Source organism: Canis lupus, chromosome 11, assembly GCF_003254725.2.
Source record: "Canis lupus dingo isolate Sandy chromosome 11, ASM325472v2, whole genome shotgun sequence".
Lineage (NCBI taxonomy): Eukaryota > Metazoa > Chordata > Mammalia > Carnivora > Canidae > Canis > Canis lupus.
Window position 1 is genome coordinate 9,313,788 of NC_064253.1, and position 20,041 is coordinate 9,333,828.

The 20,041-nt window shown below is 36.4% G+C and overlaps 1 long non-coding RNA gene across 1 annotated transcript in view; it reads right to left on the minus strand.

Annotated features, from left to right (window-relative positions):
• The window catches only part of LOC125756033 (uncharacterized), a 58,991-nt gene that overhangs the window by 23,161 nt on the left and 15,789 nt on the right, over positions 1-20,041 (minus strand). Inside the window, exon 2 of the long non-coding RNA XR_007413898.1 lies at positions 14,993-15,060. This is a non-coding gene — a long non-coding RNA (uncharacterized LOC125756033). The remainder of the gene's footprint in view (positions 1-14,992; positions 15,061-20,041) is intronic.

The window sequence follows — 20,041 nt, forward strand, 5'->3', positions numbered from 1 at the left end:
ATAATAACATTATTTTTCTCTTTTTATCAGTTTTAGTTTACAGTCTATTTTATCTGATGTAATTATAGCTCTTCTGCTTTTCTTTTCTTTCAGTTGCTATTTGCTTAAAATATCTTTTCTATCCCTTTAGTCTTAGTCTATATGTGTTTTTCAGGCTAACTTGAATTTTCTGTAGGCTGTATATTGTTGTATCTTGCTTGCTTTTTTTCCATTCAGGCATTCTATATCTTCTGTTTGGAGAATTTAATCCATTTACATTTAATTATTATTATTGATAGGTAAGGATTTACTATTGCTGTTTTATTTATTGTTTTCTAGTTGTTTTGTAGATTTATGGTCCCCTTCTTTCTTATCCTGGTGTCTTTTTGTGTTTTCATATTTTTTGATCGTTTGGTCAGTTACTTTTTTTTTTTCAATATTTTAAATACATCATCCCGTTATTCCCTAATTTTTTTTATTTGAAGTATAATTGACATGTACTGTTATATTTTCAGGTGTGCAATATAGTGATTCAAAAATTCTATACATTACTTAATGAGCACCATGATAAATGTAACCACCATATAACATTATTACAATATTAACTGTATTCCCTATGCTGTGCTTTTCATCTTTCTGCTGCATTTATTTTATAACCAGAAGTTTTAACTATTGATCCCATTCAACTATTTTATCCATCTCCCCACTCTCCTCCTCTCTGGCAAATACCAGTTTATTCTTTGTATTTATGAGTCTGTTTTGGTTTTTGTTTGTTTTGTTCTGTTTTGTTTTTTAGATTTCATATTTAAGTCATATATTTGTTGTTCTCTGTCAGACTTATTTCACTTAGCATAGTGTCCTCTAGGTCCATCCATGTTCTCACAAAAGGTAAGATTTCATTCATTGTTATGGCTGAATAATATTCCAATATATTATCATATATATGATATATATATATATATGATATATATGTTACATCTTCATTGTACATTCATGTAGTGATAGACACTTGAGTTGTTTCCAAGTCTTGGCTATTTTAATAATACTGCAGTAAACATAGGATTATATATATCTTTTTAAATTATATTTTTATTTTCTTTGGGTAAATGCCAAGTAGTAGAATTACTGGATTATATGGTATTTCTAGTTTTAATTTTCTAAGGAACCTCAATACTGGTTTTCCACTGCACCTGACCAATTTGCTTTTCTACCACCAGTGCACAAAGTTTTCTTTTTCTCCAAATACTTGTCAACACTTGTTATTTCTTGTCTTTTTGATACTAATGATTCTAACAGGTGTGATGTGATGTCTCACTCTGGTTTTGATTTGTGTTTCCCTGATGATTAATGATGTTGAACTTATCTTTGTGTGTCTGTGAATTTCTGTATATTTTCTTTGAAATAATGTGTATTTATATCCTCTGCCCATTTTTTTTTTTATTGGATTACTTTGGTTTTGTTGTTTGTTTGGCGGTATTGAGTTGTATGGGTTCTTTATATATTTTGGATATTAACTCCTTATCAGATATATCATTTGCAAATGTTTTCTCCCATTCAGTACGTTGTCTTTTGTTTTATTGTTGGTTTCCTTCACTGTGTAAAAAATCTTTTAAGCTTGATGGGATAAAACTTTCTGTGTTTTTATATTAGTGTTCTTTTACTTTTTATGGGAGTACCTTGTATGTAATTCTCTTTTTTTCACACTGCTTTTAAAATTCTGTGTCTTTGACTTTTGATGATTTAATTGTAATGTATTTTAATGTGGTCCTATTTAGGTTTAGCCTATCTGGAATCTTTAGAGTCTCTTGGTTCTGGATGTCCAATTCTTTCCTGAGGTAGAGAAGGGGTCAGCTATTATTTTCTTAGATATATTTTCTGTCCCTTTCTCTTTCTTTTTACCTTCTGGAATTCCCGTATTGTAAATAATGTTTCTTTTTGTTTGTTTGTTGTTTCCCATGAGGCCCTGAAGCTTTCTTATCCCTTTTTCTTTTTTTAAGATTTTATTTATTTATTCATGAAAGACACACACACACACACACACACACACACACACACACACAGAGGCAGAGACATAGGCCAAGAGAGAAGCAGGCTCCCTGCAAGTAGCCTGATGTGAGACTTGATCCTGGACCATGGGATCATGCCCTGAGCCAAAGGCAATTGCTCAGCTGCTGAGCCACCAAGGTGTCCCTCTTATTCCCTTTTCATTTTTTTTTTTTTACCTTTTTCATGTCTGACTGGGTAATTTCCAACGTCTTATCCTCCAGGTCACTCATTCTTTCTTCTGCATCATCCAGTCCACTTTTGAAACTAATTACTCACTGCATTTTTTATATTTTTCAACTCTAGTACTTCCATTTGTTTGTTTTGCTGGTTGCTGCTTCCTTATAAAGCTTCTCATTTTGTTCATGTATTGTTTTCTTAATTTCATTTATTGTATGTCTGTGTTTTCTTATTATTCACCAGACTTCCTAAAAATGATTATTCTACATTATTTTTCTGACAGTTCTAAATCTTCATATTTTTAGAGTCCGTTATTGGATTTTTATTAGTTTCCTTTGGTGATGTTATGATTTTTCATGATCCTTGATTCTTTTGTGTTGGTGTCTGTGCATTTGAATAATGTGGCTCCTATTTCAGACTTTACGGGTTTGCTTTGGCAGAGACAGTTCTTTACCAGTCAGTTCAGTTTAGTTTTCTGTGTGTGTCTGTTGATAATGTATTTGGGCAGGTAGGCCTACTATTATGGTCTATTTTGAGTGAAGTAACTATTCAAACGCTCAGTATAGGCATGGGAGGATGTGCTACTGGCTGAGAAAAGTTAGATAGAACTGCTGGCCTGATTCCCTACCTATGTGAGGCTGTAAGATGGGCTCCATGTCTGCTTTAATTCTCTGTTTAGGCTTACTAGATTGTCAGGGCTGTATACTATATTCGGCAGCAGATAGAGCTATGAGTTAGCTTCTGTTCTCTGGAAGGGGAGCAGGACAGGACTCAGGGCTTGTAGAATTTGTTGTTTCATGATCCAAATCAGACCAGAGTCCACACTGAATTTCTTGGTCAGGAGAGCCCAGCATTTTTGCTCTGTGGTTGGTAGAAGCCACAGACTATGTACTCTGTTAAAATGCCAATGCATATGGAGCTGTTCAGTGGGTTACATAGCTTTCTGCATGCTCTGCTTAGTTTCTCTGGTTGGACAAGCTAAACACTGTATTCAGCAATGAGAAGGGCTACAAATTAGATTCCCTGCTTGGTCTAGAGGGAGAAGTAGATCTAAAACCAGTAAAGCTCTTAGTTTGTTGTATTAACTCAAGCTGACCTGCACCACAAGTTCTCTGGCTAAACATGGCCCCTGGCTTTGCTCTACAAGCTATTAGCTCTGTTTGTTTTTTGTTTTGTTTTGTTTTGTTTTGTTTTTTGCTATGTCCTGTGGGACTGAATTGATGTACTTTTGACTCGGCTCCAAGGGTGTTCAGGCCAAGGCTCCAGAGCCGCCCCTGCACACGGAAGCCTAGACCCCGGATTCTCAGATGGCCTCAGCCCTGCTCACGCTGCCCCTCACTCCTCTCCCCGACTCTCTTCCTGTTCTCCTATAGTGGTTGCCTGGGTCATGGGCAAACCTCCCCTCCCCTGCATGAGTGCAGTGGAGACCCCAGGCTCCCCGCAAGATTCTGAGGAGTCCAGTAACCTGGCACCGTTCAGTCCAGAGACGGGGTTTGACTTAGGACATCACACATGTTCGGCCGCATGCAAGGAAATGGCTGAACCAGGCAGGCTTCCTGCAGAGCGAGAAGGGGTCTCTGCCTCCTTTGCAGCAAAGAGGAGGAGGGACCCACAGCTGGTACACGGAACCCCCAAGTTCCCGTTGTCCACGCTCCAACTAAACAGCGTCAGAAAATAAACTCTAATGGGCGGTGGGAGGAAAGGCTGTCGGTGGGAATGGGCTGGGGGGTCAGAAGGCCTCCCCCCGCGGGCTGAGTCGGCGCGGGCCTCCTGGGCTGGCTCTGCAGCTCGGGCCGCTCCTCCCAGTCGTGGAAAGTGGCCACGCGGTAGCCCACGTGCCCCGGCACAGCAGCCGGCGGACGCCAGCAAGTAGGCCCGAGGGGCCCAGCACCTCCCGGCAGGGCGACGGCGGCTCCGGGCCCAGGGCCGCGTGGTCAGGGCCGCCCGGGGGAGCCCAGGAGCGCCAGGCCCCAAAGCCACTGCGCTGACTTGGTCCTGAGCACTGCGGGGTCGCGCCCGCCGTCCGGTCACCGCCCACCGCCCTGCCCTCCGAATCACCTGCCCCCATCCCCCGCTGCGCTATGGGCCCTCAAGCCGCACTCACCTGAGCCCGCGTCTCCCTGGTCCAGCGCGGCTCCAAAAAGCAAAAGTCCTCTGAGCCCACCTCCCGCTGGGCTGTGTACCTTTCGGGTATTTCTACTACTTCTTCTGGTCAGATGGGGCCAGAAGACACTCTTCCCAGTGAGTGGGGCTGTGTCTCAGCAGCTTTGCTTAGGTGAGGCGGAATGGGGCTGCTCTGGGCTACCCTTTTTCCCAGTCTCTCCAGTTGGGAAGGGCCTACAGCTACTCTCGGGCTATGAGTTAATCCTCCTGTCTGTGTGCGTAGCATGGGAAGCCTCCGTGCCAGTGTCGGCCTCTAGGGAGCAATCATCTCTGCTCACCTGCCTCTTGGCTTCCGTGCCCCTGAGCTACTTCTGGTCAGAAGGGGCTAGAAGGCACTCTCTACAGTGGACGGGGCTGTAACTCAGCACCTCGCCTGTGCCTGGGCAAACTGGGATCTAGTGCAGCAGAAGTCTTCATTTAATAAGGCAAGTCTGCACCTCACCAAGTTTCTGGGTCAGAGTACATCCCTTGACTTGTTTCTGCAAATGAGCAGAGCTGCTGGTTGGGATTCCTACCTGGGCACTGCATGTTAAACTCTGCTAGGTCCATATGCTGGTTGTCCCAAATCCCTTTCCCTCTCTCTTTCTCATCATCAGATTCCCAGTAGTGCAAGATCAGAGTAAGGGCTCCCCAGAAAGGGACCCATAATTCCCACAAAGGAAGGGGGCTGGTTTCCCCCCTGAGTTTTCCTTTCTCTCTGGAGGCATCAGAGTCTCAGGAGAGACCTCTCCAGATGGTACTGTGCTGGCCTGGAGGAGGGGCAATGTGGCCAACATGTAGCCACTTTTCTCACCCATCTAATAATGTGGTCTATGTGGTCCTGTGGGGGGGGGGGGGTTGGGAGTGTGCTTCAGGCTCATTCACATGTTCTAGGATTCTCTTAGTTTTGTTTTGTTCTTGAAGAGATGATAGTTGTTTTTGTCAGGGGGAGTGAAGTCAGGAACATCCTATGTCATCATCTTAGTGATATCACTCTCCTCATGTGTAATTTTTAATTCTAATTATTTATACTACTTACGATGATGTATTGCGATTCTGTGCCTGAAAAAGAATTTACTACTTCACCTTTTGGCAAGGGCAATATAGGAAGGCAGCCTTCTTTCTTAACCATAAATTGTTGAAAGTTCATTTGGTCACACATATGTCTTGTTTCACGATTATACAATTGCATTTATGGCTTTGAAGGAAATACTGTTTTAATACACGTGTATTTTATGGTTAATTGTTTGGTAAATAACCAAAAAATTAACATCGATCTCAGAAGAAATATGGCCAATTTAGTTCAGTAAGAATTTTTTTCTGATTGGATAAGTTTAGAAAATTTATGACAGAAGATAAGACCTGTTTTCAAGGAGCAAATTGAAAACAAAAAATCATTTCAAGTCAGAATTCTATTTGAAACACATAAAAAACGGTTTTATTTATCTGGGTTTAGGAAGATATTTAAAAATTACTCCATTTCTTAAACACTACTAATAGATCATACTTTTGTTTTATATACTTCTAAGCACTTAATGTTAATATATTTAAATATTTCAATAGCTCTGTGTGTCTCTTTCTTATACACTAGGAAACAATATAGTTTGAAAACTTGCACGAAGTCATTCAGGTGATAGAATGTGAAGTCAGAATTTATACAAGGCTTTGGAGTGTCTGTATTGCCTTCAACCAAGTCTTTTGAAAACTAATTTATAGTTTTCTGTTTATATTGTAAAGTACTTTTTACTTTTGAGTGAGATAAAAAATATTTGGGTTTTTAAAGAATGCTAGATAGCTCAAATGAGTATCGATGTAACTTCATTAAATATAATAAGGCAAAGTAAAGAATTTGAGGCAATGTAGAGGAACACATTTTTATACATGAGGACAATGCAAAATAATATTCTTTTCAAGAAGTTGTTCTAGATTTTTCCAGCTATTTTCCAATGTCACAATTCTGGTTCTAATGTCTCTCTAAATTTACTGACCAAGATAGCCTTACTATTACCCTCAGCTTCAATAAATTTTAGACAGACTTCTTGATTATAGGCCCCAGACTTCCTCTTCTAGGAGCAATTACCTAAGAAAACTTTCAATTGTAAATTTTTTCTCTGTCTCTGAAAAGAAAAATTTCTCCCAGGCTCTTGACAGTTTTACAGCCCAGGAGTACCTGGGAACCCTCCCAATGGAATGTAAACTTCAAAGAATATAGGGCCCCCTGCCTTCTATCTATGAGAGCATAGGAGCTTCACTTTGATAAGAACCAATAGCAAACATGATGGCCTCATCACTTTGACCAACATTCTCCAGTACCTTTCTATTAGCTCATAGCTCTCCCTGATGTTTAAAAACAAAGGCTTCTGTTTCAATGGAGTTAAGTTCTTTGTCTCTACCTCCTTGCAAAGTCTTGATCTCTGTTGCAGTTGATTTGAGTGAAGTCTCCCTTGCTGTTTTAAGAAAACGTCCAGTGTGATTTTTGACTGTCCAAATTATTATTTTTTCTTTATTCTTAGTTACTATCTTTGCTACCAATCTAATAACTTTTCTTTGATGTAATTTAGCCAATGGAGACTCAGAGATAAATTGCAGTGTTAGCAGGAACATAGCAAATTGGGATATATTCCCAAGCAGAAGAAATATGATTTTTATTTTAGATTTATTTATTTATTAGAGAGAGAGTGGTGGGGAGGAGCAAAGGGAAAAGGGAAAGAGATAATTCAAGTGGACTCCCTGCTGAGCACAGATCAGGACTCAATTTCAGGACCCTGAGGACATGACCTGAGGCCAAAATCAAGTGCCATATGCTCAACCAGCAGAGCCACCCATGTGCCCCAGAAATATGATTCTTTAGTTTTGTTAAATTTAGCAAGATTTATGTAAGCATTCATTCAGCTAATATTAATTGTGCAAGCACTAGGCCCCTTTCTAAGTGTTAGGCTTATACTGGAGAATAAGTGAGACAAATTCCCTGACCTCAAGGTGCATGCATTGTATCCAGATGTTGAATAACATCAATAATACAAAACTTCCATCGCAATGATCAAACTAAAAAGGATGTGTATTGTATCCTTTGAGCATTTGTCATGTGTTGGTCAACATATACAAATGTAATAGGGATTACTATTTCAATAAAGCACTGCAATTGGTATTCTTTCTGAATATTCTCTTCCTTTATGTTCTGTGTCTATCTTCTATAAAAGGCCATTAACTGCTGGTATGGTATATGCTTTTGCCAGCTATGACATTAGGTTCTGGCTTGACATAATTTGACCTATGCAAATCCTGAAGGCTGCTAAGTGAGCAGGGTGCTGAACTCTTAAAGAGAGAGATAATCTCACACTCCATGACACTGGCTGTGAAAAAAGAAGAAAAAGAACTGTTTGGGAAAGTGAAAGTAAGGGATAGTTAGGAATGTGTGCAAAAGTCAGATTTCCTACATCATATTTTTTCTGATAACATCATAATTAAGATTTAAAACATCCCTAGAGTTTTCTTTTTTAAATGTTTACTATCTTCACATCAACCTTGTATTTCTTTGACTTATTATAGAGTAACTGAATTTATCTAAATCCTACTGTGTTTTTGAGTTGTGATAAAATTATTTTGTCATATCAATAATGGTATTTATTTCTGTTTCTACCCTAAAAGTAACACATGCTCATTATTGAACATATTATAAATCAAAAAAGTAATTTATATCTTTGCATGTGTACCACATGATTTCTAAGTAACATCCCAGGGAGCTCACTTTTGTGACTTGATAGTACATTTTTGAAATTGTAGTATCTGGAATAAGTGTCCCTGTATTCGTTTATGAGGATTAAATAATAAGAAAGTTGCAGAAATATTTATAAATATTATATCCTCTTTTGTATTGACCCCTTTATCATGATGTAATGCCCTTCTTTGTCTTTTATTGCAATTTGTATTTTAAATTCTATATTGTCTGATATAAGCATAGCTACATCAGCCTTTTTTTTCCTTCCATGTGCGTGGAATGTCTTTTTCTATCCATTCACTCTCTGTGTTTCCTTAGATCTGGAGTGAGTTTCTTATAGGCAACATATAGATAGGTCTTATTTATTTATCCTTACAGCCACTCTGCCTTTTAATTAGAGATTTTAGTCTATATACATTTAAAGTAATCATGGATAGGTATGTCCTTACTGCAATTTTGTTGACTTTTATCTTATTTTTTTTTTGGCTGTTTTTGTAGTTTCTGTTTCTTTTTTCTATCCTTACTCTTCCCTTGTGTTTTGGTAAGGCTTTTTCTTCTTTTCTTTTTCCTTCCTTCCTTCCTTCCTTCCTTTTCTTTTCTTTCTTTCTTCTTGTGTGTGTGTGTGTGTGTGTGTGTGTGTGTGTGTTATGTTTAGTTTCCATTGTCATTTTCTTTTATGTATCTACTATAGCTTTCTACTGCGTGGTTGCCAAGAAGTTCCCATGTAGCATCATATGTAAAACAATCCATTTTAAGTTGATAGCATCTTAAGCTTGTGTGCATTCTAAAGCTACATTTTTATTCTTCCTACCACCATGTGTTGTTTTTGATGCCATATTTTACATCTTTTTATTTTGTATGTCTCTTAACTAATCATTGTAGTTATAGTTATTTTTCCTACTTTTATCTTTTAACCTTCATATTGGCTTTATAAGTGGTTAATCTACTACCTGTATGATATGTTTCCATTTAGTAGTGAGATTTTTCTTTTTCTTTTTTTTTATTATTTTTTTTATTTTTATTTTTCTGTATGTCCTTGTGACTAGTGCCTTTTCTTTTCAGCTTGAGGAAGTTCCTTTATCATTCTTGTAAGCCAGTTTAGAGGTGGTGAAAATTCCTTTAGTTTTTGCTGTCTGGAAAATCCTTTATCTATATCTTACTTCTGAATGTTAACCTTGCCAGGTAGCGTATTCTTGGTTGGAAGTTTTTTCCTTTTAGAACTTTGAATAGATCATGCCACTCCCTTCTGGCCCATAAAGTTCCTGCTGAAAGATCAGCTTAGTTGTCCTAGGAGGATTCCCTTATATGTAACCATTTTTTTTTTTTTTTTGCTGGATTTTAGTATTCTCTCTATATCTTTAACTTTTGATATTTTAATTCCAGTGTGTCTTGATCTGGAGAAAGGACAAGTGTGAACTAATTATTTTGCAGAAAAACAATCTATTTCTGAGGGGAATTTTGCACAAAACAACTTTGTTCCATTATAAGCTTTAAATTAAATCTTATTACCAACATGAAAGTTGTCAACTGGGTTTTCTTAGCCATTAATTCACCCCAGGCATTATCTTGGTCTCCATAGCATTAGGTGCTTTAATTTACTTATCAAAGCTAAGGGATTTCCTTAGAAATTTCCTTTCCCTTTTCACTAGGCACAGGAACAGAGAAAATTTTTTCTAATAAGATGCTATTTATTGCAAAGAAACATATCTCATAGAACTCAGGCTGTTCCCTTCAGATAACACACACATACACATATACACATACACACACAGAATCTTAATAAAATCATTACTGTAGTTTCACAAAGGGTGATTGAAAATATGTCTAAGCCATTGCTTTGTGTACTGTGACACCATTAAATATCTAATTTGGGGATTTTATTTACCTATTTTTTGTTTCCTTGTGTTTCTGTGTATATAAGAAAAATAATAGTTGAAAAGTTGGGTTGTCCATTATGTCTAAATTTTGAATGTGACTCACATCAAAGTTAACTTTTATGACAAGGAGAACAAAATCTTTAACTAGCTATATAAAGCTAAAGTTGCAATTTTGGCACTTGTTATTTTTTGAACTTTGAACACTATAATATAAGCCCATTGCTCTTCTTTTTTTAATCCATTATACCAAGTGAACTCACTTTCCTGTGCATCTATTCAAACTTTCCCTGGGCATCTAATGATCCTGGCTCCATCTTGCTTTTTGCTTTTCTCACTTTATTATTGGTTACTATATCCAATATGACCACCTGATTTCTGTCAAACTTGACTAGTATTATTTCACACAGTATTTTAATTTTGACTCCTGGGTTTTCTTTTGTTTTGTTTTGGTGCCTGACTTGACTGACAAGGTATCCTTTTTCCTCTCTTCTTATTTGCTCTTATTCATACCTTGAAGCCAAAGTCTCATCTCACTTTCTCAAATCCTTCTCAATCATACTTAACTCATCTTCCACACTGTAGGTTTTTAAAAGATTTTATTTATTTATTTATTTATTTATTTATTTATTTATTTATTATTTATTTATTTATTCATGAGAGACACAGAGAGAGAGAGAGAGGCAGATATAGGCAGAGGGAGAAGCAGATTCCCTACAGGGAGCTGATGTGAGACTCAATCCCAGGACACTGGAATCACACCCTGAGCCGAAGGCAGACACTCAACCACTGAGCCACCCAGGCATCCCCATACTGTAGTTTTTGTACTATGGAGTTTGACTCTTCAGTTTTCAGCATAGCCTATTTCATTCACTTAGAAGTCATATTTAAATATCTTTCTTTCCTATGTAATCTTTTTTTTAAAGATTTTATTTATTCTTAAAAAAATAAAGATTTTATTTACTTATTCATGAGACACACACACACACACACACACACACACGAGAGAGAGAGAGAGAGAGAGAGAGAGAGAGAGAGAGAGAGAGAGACAGGCAGAGGGAGAAGCAGGCTCCATGCAGGGAGCCCACTGTGGGACTTGGTCCCTGGTCTCCTGGACTGAAGGCGGCGCTAAACCGCTGAGCCACCTGGTCTGCCCCCTGTGTAATCTTAACCATCTAAACTGCATGTTTTGGAAAGCTAGATGGTATGTTTTTTTTATGCAGCAGCTGAAACACCTTTTTTCCTTTTTCCTTTTTTCTTTTGACCGAAGTTGTAAGACTGGTTAAAGTTTAACTTACTGTAGGGAAATTTCTATTAGCATCCAGATGGTGAGAGGTTTGTATTGGTATGGATCCTAGTGATTGTATGCCTCCCTAGTGATTGTGGTCCTCAGGCTAACAATAATTTCCTGAAGCCTTATGTACAGGCATCATGGGCAGCTTAAGTTGGGTAGCAATTTTACAATGAGTGTGATGTGCATATCTGTTTCTTTGTTTTGGTGACTGAACATCTCAGGGGCTAACACTTATGTTAAATGTCATGCATGAGATAATTGCCTATGGCACAAAACTATAACTAACAAGCTTACTTACTTGTAACATTTAGCTTCTAATAAAGAATAAGTAGGATTCATGGATAAATGAATTCATGGATAAGTGGATAAATGTGGGAACCATAATTTTTAATCCTCTGTTTAAAGTAGTTCAAAGAGAGGGTAATTTTCATTAATCCAAAGCACTTATTTTTTTCTAAATGGATAAATTAAAATGAAAATAAGTATTTGAAAGCTGCCTCTTTTATAACATATGTCAATGAAAAATATGGTAAAGAATGTACTTGGTCAAGCACCACAAAATTAACATGACTTTTGCTGATTCTAGCCCTGGATTTGGAGGTTAAAAGGGCACTATGGGAAGTGTGACATTAAAGGAACTTCATTAAGAGAAGCATCAGTAAACTTCCAAGGTGAAATGTTTTTAGCAAGTTCTATGGAGTGTAAAGGGTAAAAAAAATAAAATGGGATTTGGTTTTTGGAGATACATACTTACTCTCTCTCATTTGAGGATGCCTGTTTTCCTCCATTCTATTTCTTTTTCTAATACTTAAAAAATTCTGATCAAGTTCATATAATATAAAATATACCATTTTAACAATTTTAAAATATGCAATTCACTGACATATAGTAAATTTACATTGCTGTAAAACTATTAATTCTATGTAGTTCCAGAACATTTTCACCACCCCAGAGGGAAATCCTTGACCCATTATACAGTCACTTCCTATTTTCCCTCTATTAGTGGCCTTGGCAACCACTAGCCTGATTTTTTTTATCTCTATGAATTCATCCATTCTGGATGTCTCATATATATGGAATCATGAAATATGTGACCTTTTATGTCTCGCTTTTTTCACTTGGCACAATGTTTTCAAGGTTCCTCCATTTGGTAGCATATATCAGTACTTCATTCTTCTCATAGTTGAATAATATTCCATTGTATATTGTATATACAATATTCCATTGTATATATTCCATTGTATATACTATCTTTTGTTTATCTGTGCATCAGTTGATAGACATTTTGGTTGTTTCCACTTTCTGACTTTTATGAATAGTCCTATTGTAAGTGTTTGTGGACAGATATTTGTTTTAACACTTGTTTTCAGTTCTTTTGGGTATATACCCAAGCATGTAATTGCTGGGTCATATGATACTTGTTTGTTTAATTTATTGAAAAACAATCAAACTTTTTCACACAGACCAAACCATTTTGTATTCCCACTAGTTGTGTGTGACAATTTTAACTTTACACATCCTCACCAATATTTGTTAATTTCCATTGTCTTAAAATTTTTTATATAGTGCTTCTAGTGTAAGAGCAGTGTATTTCACTGTGGTTTTTACTTGCTGAATAATGTATTTAGCCATGTGCTTCTGACCATTTATATATCTTCCTGGGATTTTTTTTGTTTTTTTTTTTTTTACATTTTTAAAAATATTTTGTTTTTAAGTAAACTCTATACCCAATGTGGGGCTCGAACTTACAACCTCAAGATAAAAAGTTGTACTCTCCACTGATGGAGCCAGCCAGTGCCCCATTTCCTGTTTTTAATACTCTAAAATTATCCTATGATTGTAACACCTTCAATCTATACATTAATTCAGTTAAATCCTTTCAAGGAGGGATGCCTGGGTGTCTCAGTGGTTGAGAGTCTGCCTTCTGCTCAGGGCGTGATCCTGGAGTCCCGTAATCCAGTCCCATATTGAGCTCCTTGCATGGAGCCTGCTTCTCCTGTCTCTGCCTTTCTCCCTGCCTCTCTCTGTATGTTTCATGAATAAATAAATAATATCCTTTAAAAAATCATTTCAAGGATTATCCCTATGCTAGTGCTAAAAAAAAAAGTTTTTAAATTAATAATTTGGGCAAAGGATGGTATCTTATAATTTAATAAACTTCAATTCATCATATTTGGCTAATTTTTATGTGCCATTTATTAATAATCTCATGCCATTCAAATGACATGAAATATAAACCATATCTTTCTGAAAACTATACATTAACTAAAATAAGGTTCAAGTGATTTACCATTTTCTCCCAATTTTTTTTTAAATACTTTTCACTAAGTTCAGTAAAATAATGAGTATTTCAGTGCTAAGTGTTCTGAGAAGGCAATCTTTTCTCTAAAGATATTTAACTATAGCACAATTTTATCTTTAGATTCCCCCATTCCCATTCTTCTTTCCTGTTCTATTACTGCCTTTTACACCTCTATCCTTTTAGTCAGAAACAGATCTGCCTACTTATTGAGATTAATATTCTGCCCAGAAAGGTGAGACAAATTGTCTCCTTCTCTTCTGATGACTCTGTTTTCTATGACTTTAATTGTATCTCTTGAAGTTCTCCTCTTTCATGCAAACCTCAACCAATTAGAGCTCGAGATAAGGCTGTGCCAATGATTACAAAGTTAGTAATGGAAATCTGAGTCTTTCAGACTCAGATCCTAGCTTTGGAATTGGCCTTTTACCTGTAGAAGGGAGGAGGCTGTTGGGGGCAGTGATGGGCCTTGCTACAACACACTGATTGCCTCTAGCATTCTCTTGAGACAAAAAGGAGCAGTTAAGTTCTGCTTTTACTGCTGGTTCTGATTATTCGTTGCTTTCACCTTGAGTTTTATACTGTAGCTTGTAGGTTTATACCATTTTCAAAACAAGAATGTGATGAATTTGGCTATTGTTACAATGGAAAGTTAAAGTAAATTGTTCCCAAATAATTTCTGTGTCTCTTCCATGGCCCCAAGTTGGTAATAAAAGAATGGATTTACCATAAGCAATAGTGCATATTTACTGAATATAATGTACCTGCATACTTTAAGAAATGAAGCAAATTTCATTTGTAATACCTGAAACTTTCTATTGTACAAGAAGTCTTATAATTAATGCAGTTAATTAACTGTGGATTTAATTGGCTATTTCAAAGAGCAATTAGCCACTTCACTGTCATAGGAGAGCAGAAAAGACAAAATACATACAAATTAGAGGGCAGTCATTGTAATTATTCAAGGTTATTGTAAGAGAACTCTTGTCTATATTGGACATTTAAGATGACCCTGCGTCAATGCAGACAAATTAAAGATAAGTATTTGATACTTTTGAAAAATACTGCTTTCAGTTTATTCAATCAATTTGCTTAAAACTTTGAGGCAACCTTAATAACATCAAGCAAATCTAAAGATGTTTGACAACCCTAAATGATATTAAAAACAAATTGTGCAAAAAATTGTAGTGTTCATTAGTGTTACTTCCAGAGAATAGGAATTTAGAGAATTTCACCTTCTATTTTATTCTATAGAGATATATTATTTTAAAAGATACAAATATTTATAGCTTGTAAAGCACTAATTAGCTTTGAAAACAAGTTGGTAAATATACAAAGAATTGGCCACTATTCAAAGTTCAAAAACTCTGCTTTTCATTAGCTGCAGAAAGAAATCATTAGGGAAGAAATCCCTGATGGGCATTAACTCTGACATATGGTCCTACACTCAAGTTAATACTTACCATTTCCTTGCTTGGAAAGTTGCTTTCTTTTAGAATTAATTTCCAAATCGTGAGTCACTTGCAATTTACTGGAAAAGACAAAGTATGGTGGAGTTCATTAAGGAAATGGAAGAACAATACATCTGATTATTTTTGGCATATGATACACTCTTTAGATGATCTCCGACAAAAGAAATGTGTATGCCTTGATAAAAGGATATTAAAATAGAGCCAATTAATATATCCCATAGGGCCAGACTTTTATAATTGCGTCCTGGGGGCAACTCAGTTAAAGTTTTGTATCAGGACCTTTAGCAAACTCTCCTGAGTGGGCTTCAAAGAGTGGGTATGATCAAGACAACTTTCTTTAGTGGATGTCCAACCAAACTAGGAGCAGCAATAGGCTGAAATGTTTTTGCTTGTGGTTGTGAGGAATGTTCTGCACAATGACAAGTTTTGTGCATGTTTACTTATTTCTGCTTCCTACAGAACCATATAACCTTACATAAAGCAATGCTGTCCTAAAGGACAAATCAATCAGAAAAGACATTGGAGTATAAAGGGCTTGTTGTAGTTGCTCATCGTTTCAGTCATTCGTTCAACAGGCAGTTCTCAGAAACTGCAATAGGTTAGAAATACTGTCAGAATTAATAAATCATGATGTTTCCTCAAGGATCTTGCAGTCCAGTAAAGTGATGGAATCAAATAAAGACATCATTATTTGTAGTTTCAAATAAAGGTAGCATAGAGGGTACAATAATAGGGTAAAAGGGAGGCAAACGTTTTGGCAAACAATAGGAAAGATTTTAAGGGAAATGACAACAATATATGTATTCATTAATTCAATAGCTATTTATAGGTTGTCTAATATTTTCCGGGCTGGAGATAAAACAAGAAGCAAAGCATAATCCCTGTCCTCTTGAAGGCTATAACATTTTGAAAAGTGGATAGATATCACCAGCAGACAAGAGGGATAAAAGTGTATTGCAGGTGGAAACACAAAGGCTTTATGTAGGTTAACCAATGAACTTTCCACACCCATCTGATGCTTATAGCTTAAACTGCTAGAGCTCCTTGCATGGAGCCTGCTTCTCCTGTCTCTATGAATCTGCACAGGAATAATGCTCAATATTTCCTTTCTTATTTTTTTTTCCAAAGAGAAAGACACTGGTTTGTGAGTAGAGGACATACAAACTTAAGAAACCAACATATGGTCTGATTATCAATCTTAAGATTTTGCCTAAGAAGTGATGAGTTCAGCTAGGTTTTTAACTCAGTGATACAGAGCAGAATCATCAGTTGATGATGGGCTCTGGAGCTAGGAGGCATCTGAACTATGGACAAGGTATTCCATGTATAATGGAATACACAGAAATAATGCTCAATATTTCCTTTCTTATTTTTTTTTCCAGAGAGAAAGACACTGGTTTGTGAGTAGAGGACATACAAACTTAAGAAACCAACATATGGTCTGATTATCAATCTAAGATTTTCCCTAAGTAGTGATGAGTTCAGCTAGGTTTTTAACTCAGTGATACAGAGCAGAATCATCAGTTGATGATGGGCTCTGGAGCTAGGAGGCATCTGAACTATGGACAAGGTATTCCATGTATAAGATGAGCTGAGTAAGGAAACCATGTCAAGAACATGTAAAGAATGGTGTAGACTTAGGGACACATAGACTAAATGCCATGCAATAAATAACAACTTAATAGAGACTTTCTAATTCAGAATTTCACTCCCTATGGGCTAAGTTGTACTTTTAACCCCATCAGAATCTATGAGCTATTCATCGTTTGTCACACGTACCCCTTGCCATTTTGGGCTCTAGATGCTTTGGGTAGATTTTTGTTACTAATATCCAAAATGGATACAACGTGGAACAACGTTGGAGAGTCTCTAGGTAGTTTTGTAAAACTAGAAAGTAGAATACAGTAAGAGATGAGTCCAGAAAGAAAGACAGGGCCATAAATAAGTAGTTTTGTGTACTATGATGAGAAATTTGGGTTTTATAATATAAACAATTGAAATCACTGCAGGCCTCCAAGCAAGAGAGTGACATGATCAGATTGCATTATATGAAAGACACTTGAGTGCTTCAGAGGGGGTCATAAATGGAGGCAGATGGGCCACTAGACAACCGTAAGAATGACTTTAGCATGGGATATTAAGAGTCTCTAGTAACATAGTAGCTATGGGAGAAAGAAGAAATTTTATTTAAGACATGTCAATATTATGGAATTTATGTGACTTGGACACTAATTTTGTGAAAGGAAAGAGTGAAAGATTACTTTAATGGTGAATGAATGCCAGTATTTCATGAATAAAGGAAATCCTGGAAATGGTGTTACATTTGAAGAGAAAAAAAAAGTACAATTGTGGCGATATTAGGATTGGAGTGTTCCTTCAGTTAGGAATCAGTCAGGGAGACAGAAAGTGCAGGTAAAAGTAATTTGTGTTTAAAAATGGCTCACAGTATCAACGGGGAGCAGAATCAAACAAGGGGTAGAGTAAGAAAGTAAAGCTGGATCATAAGCACTTCTTAAGATCAGTTATTCAATTACAGTCAATTACCCCTTTAGTTATTAATTTTTTCCTTTTAAAAATTGTAGTTGCTGCCATTTGAAGAACCAGGGAACAAATTCATGTATATTATTTAGTTTTTCCTAATAACCATTCCCCAAGGCAGCTATCACTATTGTTATTTTACAGATGGGGTAATTTGGACACACAAAGTTTAAATAACTCACCCACCAGAGGCAACTTGTCTGATTCCATAGCCAGTAGGGTTAATGATAATGCTACTCCTTGCCTGCCAAATACCAAATTCCAGATGGACTGAGGAAGGCACAACTGTCCATAAGATTCACCGCGCCCATACAGTCATTTGAGCACTTCAGTTCTGTCCTACCCTAGACAACTTCCTTGTGCGTCCATGGCCTGGGTAAGAGTGGGCAGGGCTGAAAGTAAGAAGATGCCATGGCAGAAAGGCAGACAGACTCAAGAGCAGAGAATTACACTTGATCTTAGCCAAAAGGCCGAGAAGTGATGAGACAGCAGAGAATTAAATGGTGATGTTTTTCTCCTCTCTAGCATCTGTGTCTGCAGCCATTGTACCTCAGCCTCTTGGGGCCAAGCAGGGCCCATATGTGTGCTTTGTGTGAAACAGCTCCCTGAAGCAGTTTTTGAAGCAGCATGGGAGTGGAGGAGTCATGAAGGCTGGTTCTACCCCATGGTATCACAGTGGTCAGGTGGGGATATTGACTTTGTGTGAGATGCTTTTTAATTCCATATGGGAATTGTTTATTTTTGACATGTGAGAACATGGGATGCAGACTTGAAACCTGCTTTTTGTTTTTTGTTTCTAGTTTGTTTGTTTTTTACTAAGACCATTTTCTCTTTGTTGCAAAGAGTAAATAAGTCACTTTTCATAAAATGCTGTGCAGGGGCACCTGGGTGGCTCAGTGGTTGAGTGCTTATCTTTGGTTCAGGTCATGATCTGGGTTCTAGGATCAAGTCCCATATTGGGCTCCCTGCGGGAGCCTTCTTCTCCCTCTGCCTATGTGTCTGTCTCTGTCTCTGTGTCTCTCATTAATAAATAAATTAAATCTTAAAAAAAATAAAATAAAATACTATGCAGAGCCTACCTTAAATAGTTAATGTTAACATCCTGGGAAATCTTTGCAAATAGCAACTCTTAGCTCGTTCTTTAAATGTAAATGTTAGACACCATTTCAGGAAGCATGCTCACATGTTTTAAATCACTTATCTTTTCGTTTAAACAGCTGTAAATGTATATGCATAATTCATTGTTTTGCATTAAGGAATAATGTCAAGAGAAGAAAATAACAGATAAATGAAGAAATCTAATGTTGGAGAGTGAGCAAGAAGCCAGGCCTGGACATATTTGTATACAATATATAGTGCCTTTCTAGACAGAATATTTCTGACGCTTACATGGGTTGTCTGAAGGTAGACTAGAGATAATCTGATCCTGCACTGTCCAGTACTGTAAGTATTTAAATAACTATGTGTGGCTTGTTAAAATTAGTTAAAATTAAATACAATGTTTAATTTATTTCCTCACTCATATATGGAATTAAAGAAATAGAAAACAGATTTTAAAAATTATCAAGGAGGTGAGGGTTATCACTATGTGAAAAACATTGCTTAATTAGCCCTGTTTTATATATGGGAAGTTATGTGTTAAATACCTATTATCTAGTTCTACATGAAATTCTTCATGTAATTATTCCCATTTTTTTAACACAAAAATATCTCTATCTGTAGTGATTTTTCTTCTTCTCTTAAGCTAAGACAAATCACCTTTAAACCACACAAAACCTATGATCGTTCATCCTTCTATCCACCCATCCATCTGTGTTTCTAAAAATATCTTAAACTTCATAAATATGTGAAAAAATAATGGTAATGTATCATTTTCTGTTATTTAAATACTTTTAGATGCACTAAGTCCCCTTTTATATCAGAAGAGATGTGTCTCCATAAGCATTATAGGTAGTGATATCAAATGATCTATCAAGTTAAATATGTGTGAATTATATATATAATAATTGTTTATTATGTATTCATATGTATTACTCATAAATTAAAAAGTATTATGTACATATATTTTTATTATATACATATGTAAAAGAAGAAGAGAATGCTGCAAAATTATTTATTTTCTTAAAAAAGGTAACATAAACTGAGAAACTGCTAGATCCTTGGGACTTTCAACAGGTCCAATATGTAAAATTGCTTGCTGTAATATAAACTCCAAACTTCAGTTTCCCAAAGTAAACCAATTTGTGTTATGTGGACTCTTTCACTCTGTCTATTAATAAATTCAATAGATGTTGTTAAAAATACTAGCCTCTTTATGACATCTTTTAAAGTTCTCTCATTGCATTCCAAATATCCTTCTTTAATAACCTTCTACTGTATTCAATTTATCCCATTCATGAGCTCAAACTGATGCTTGATTTTGATATAAATGATGTGAAATTTATTAGATACTTAAGTAACAGATTTGTCAATTTGTAAGTTGAAATTATAGAATGAATTTTT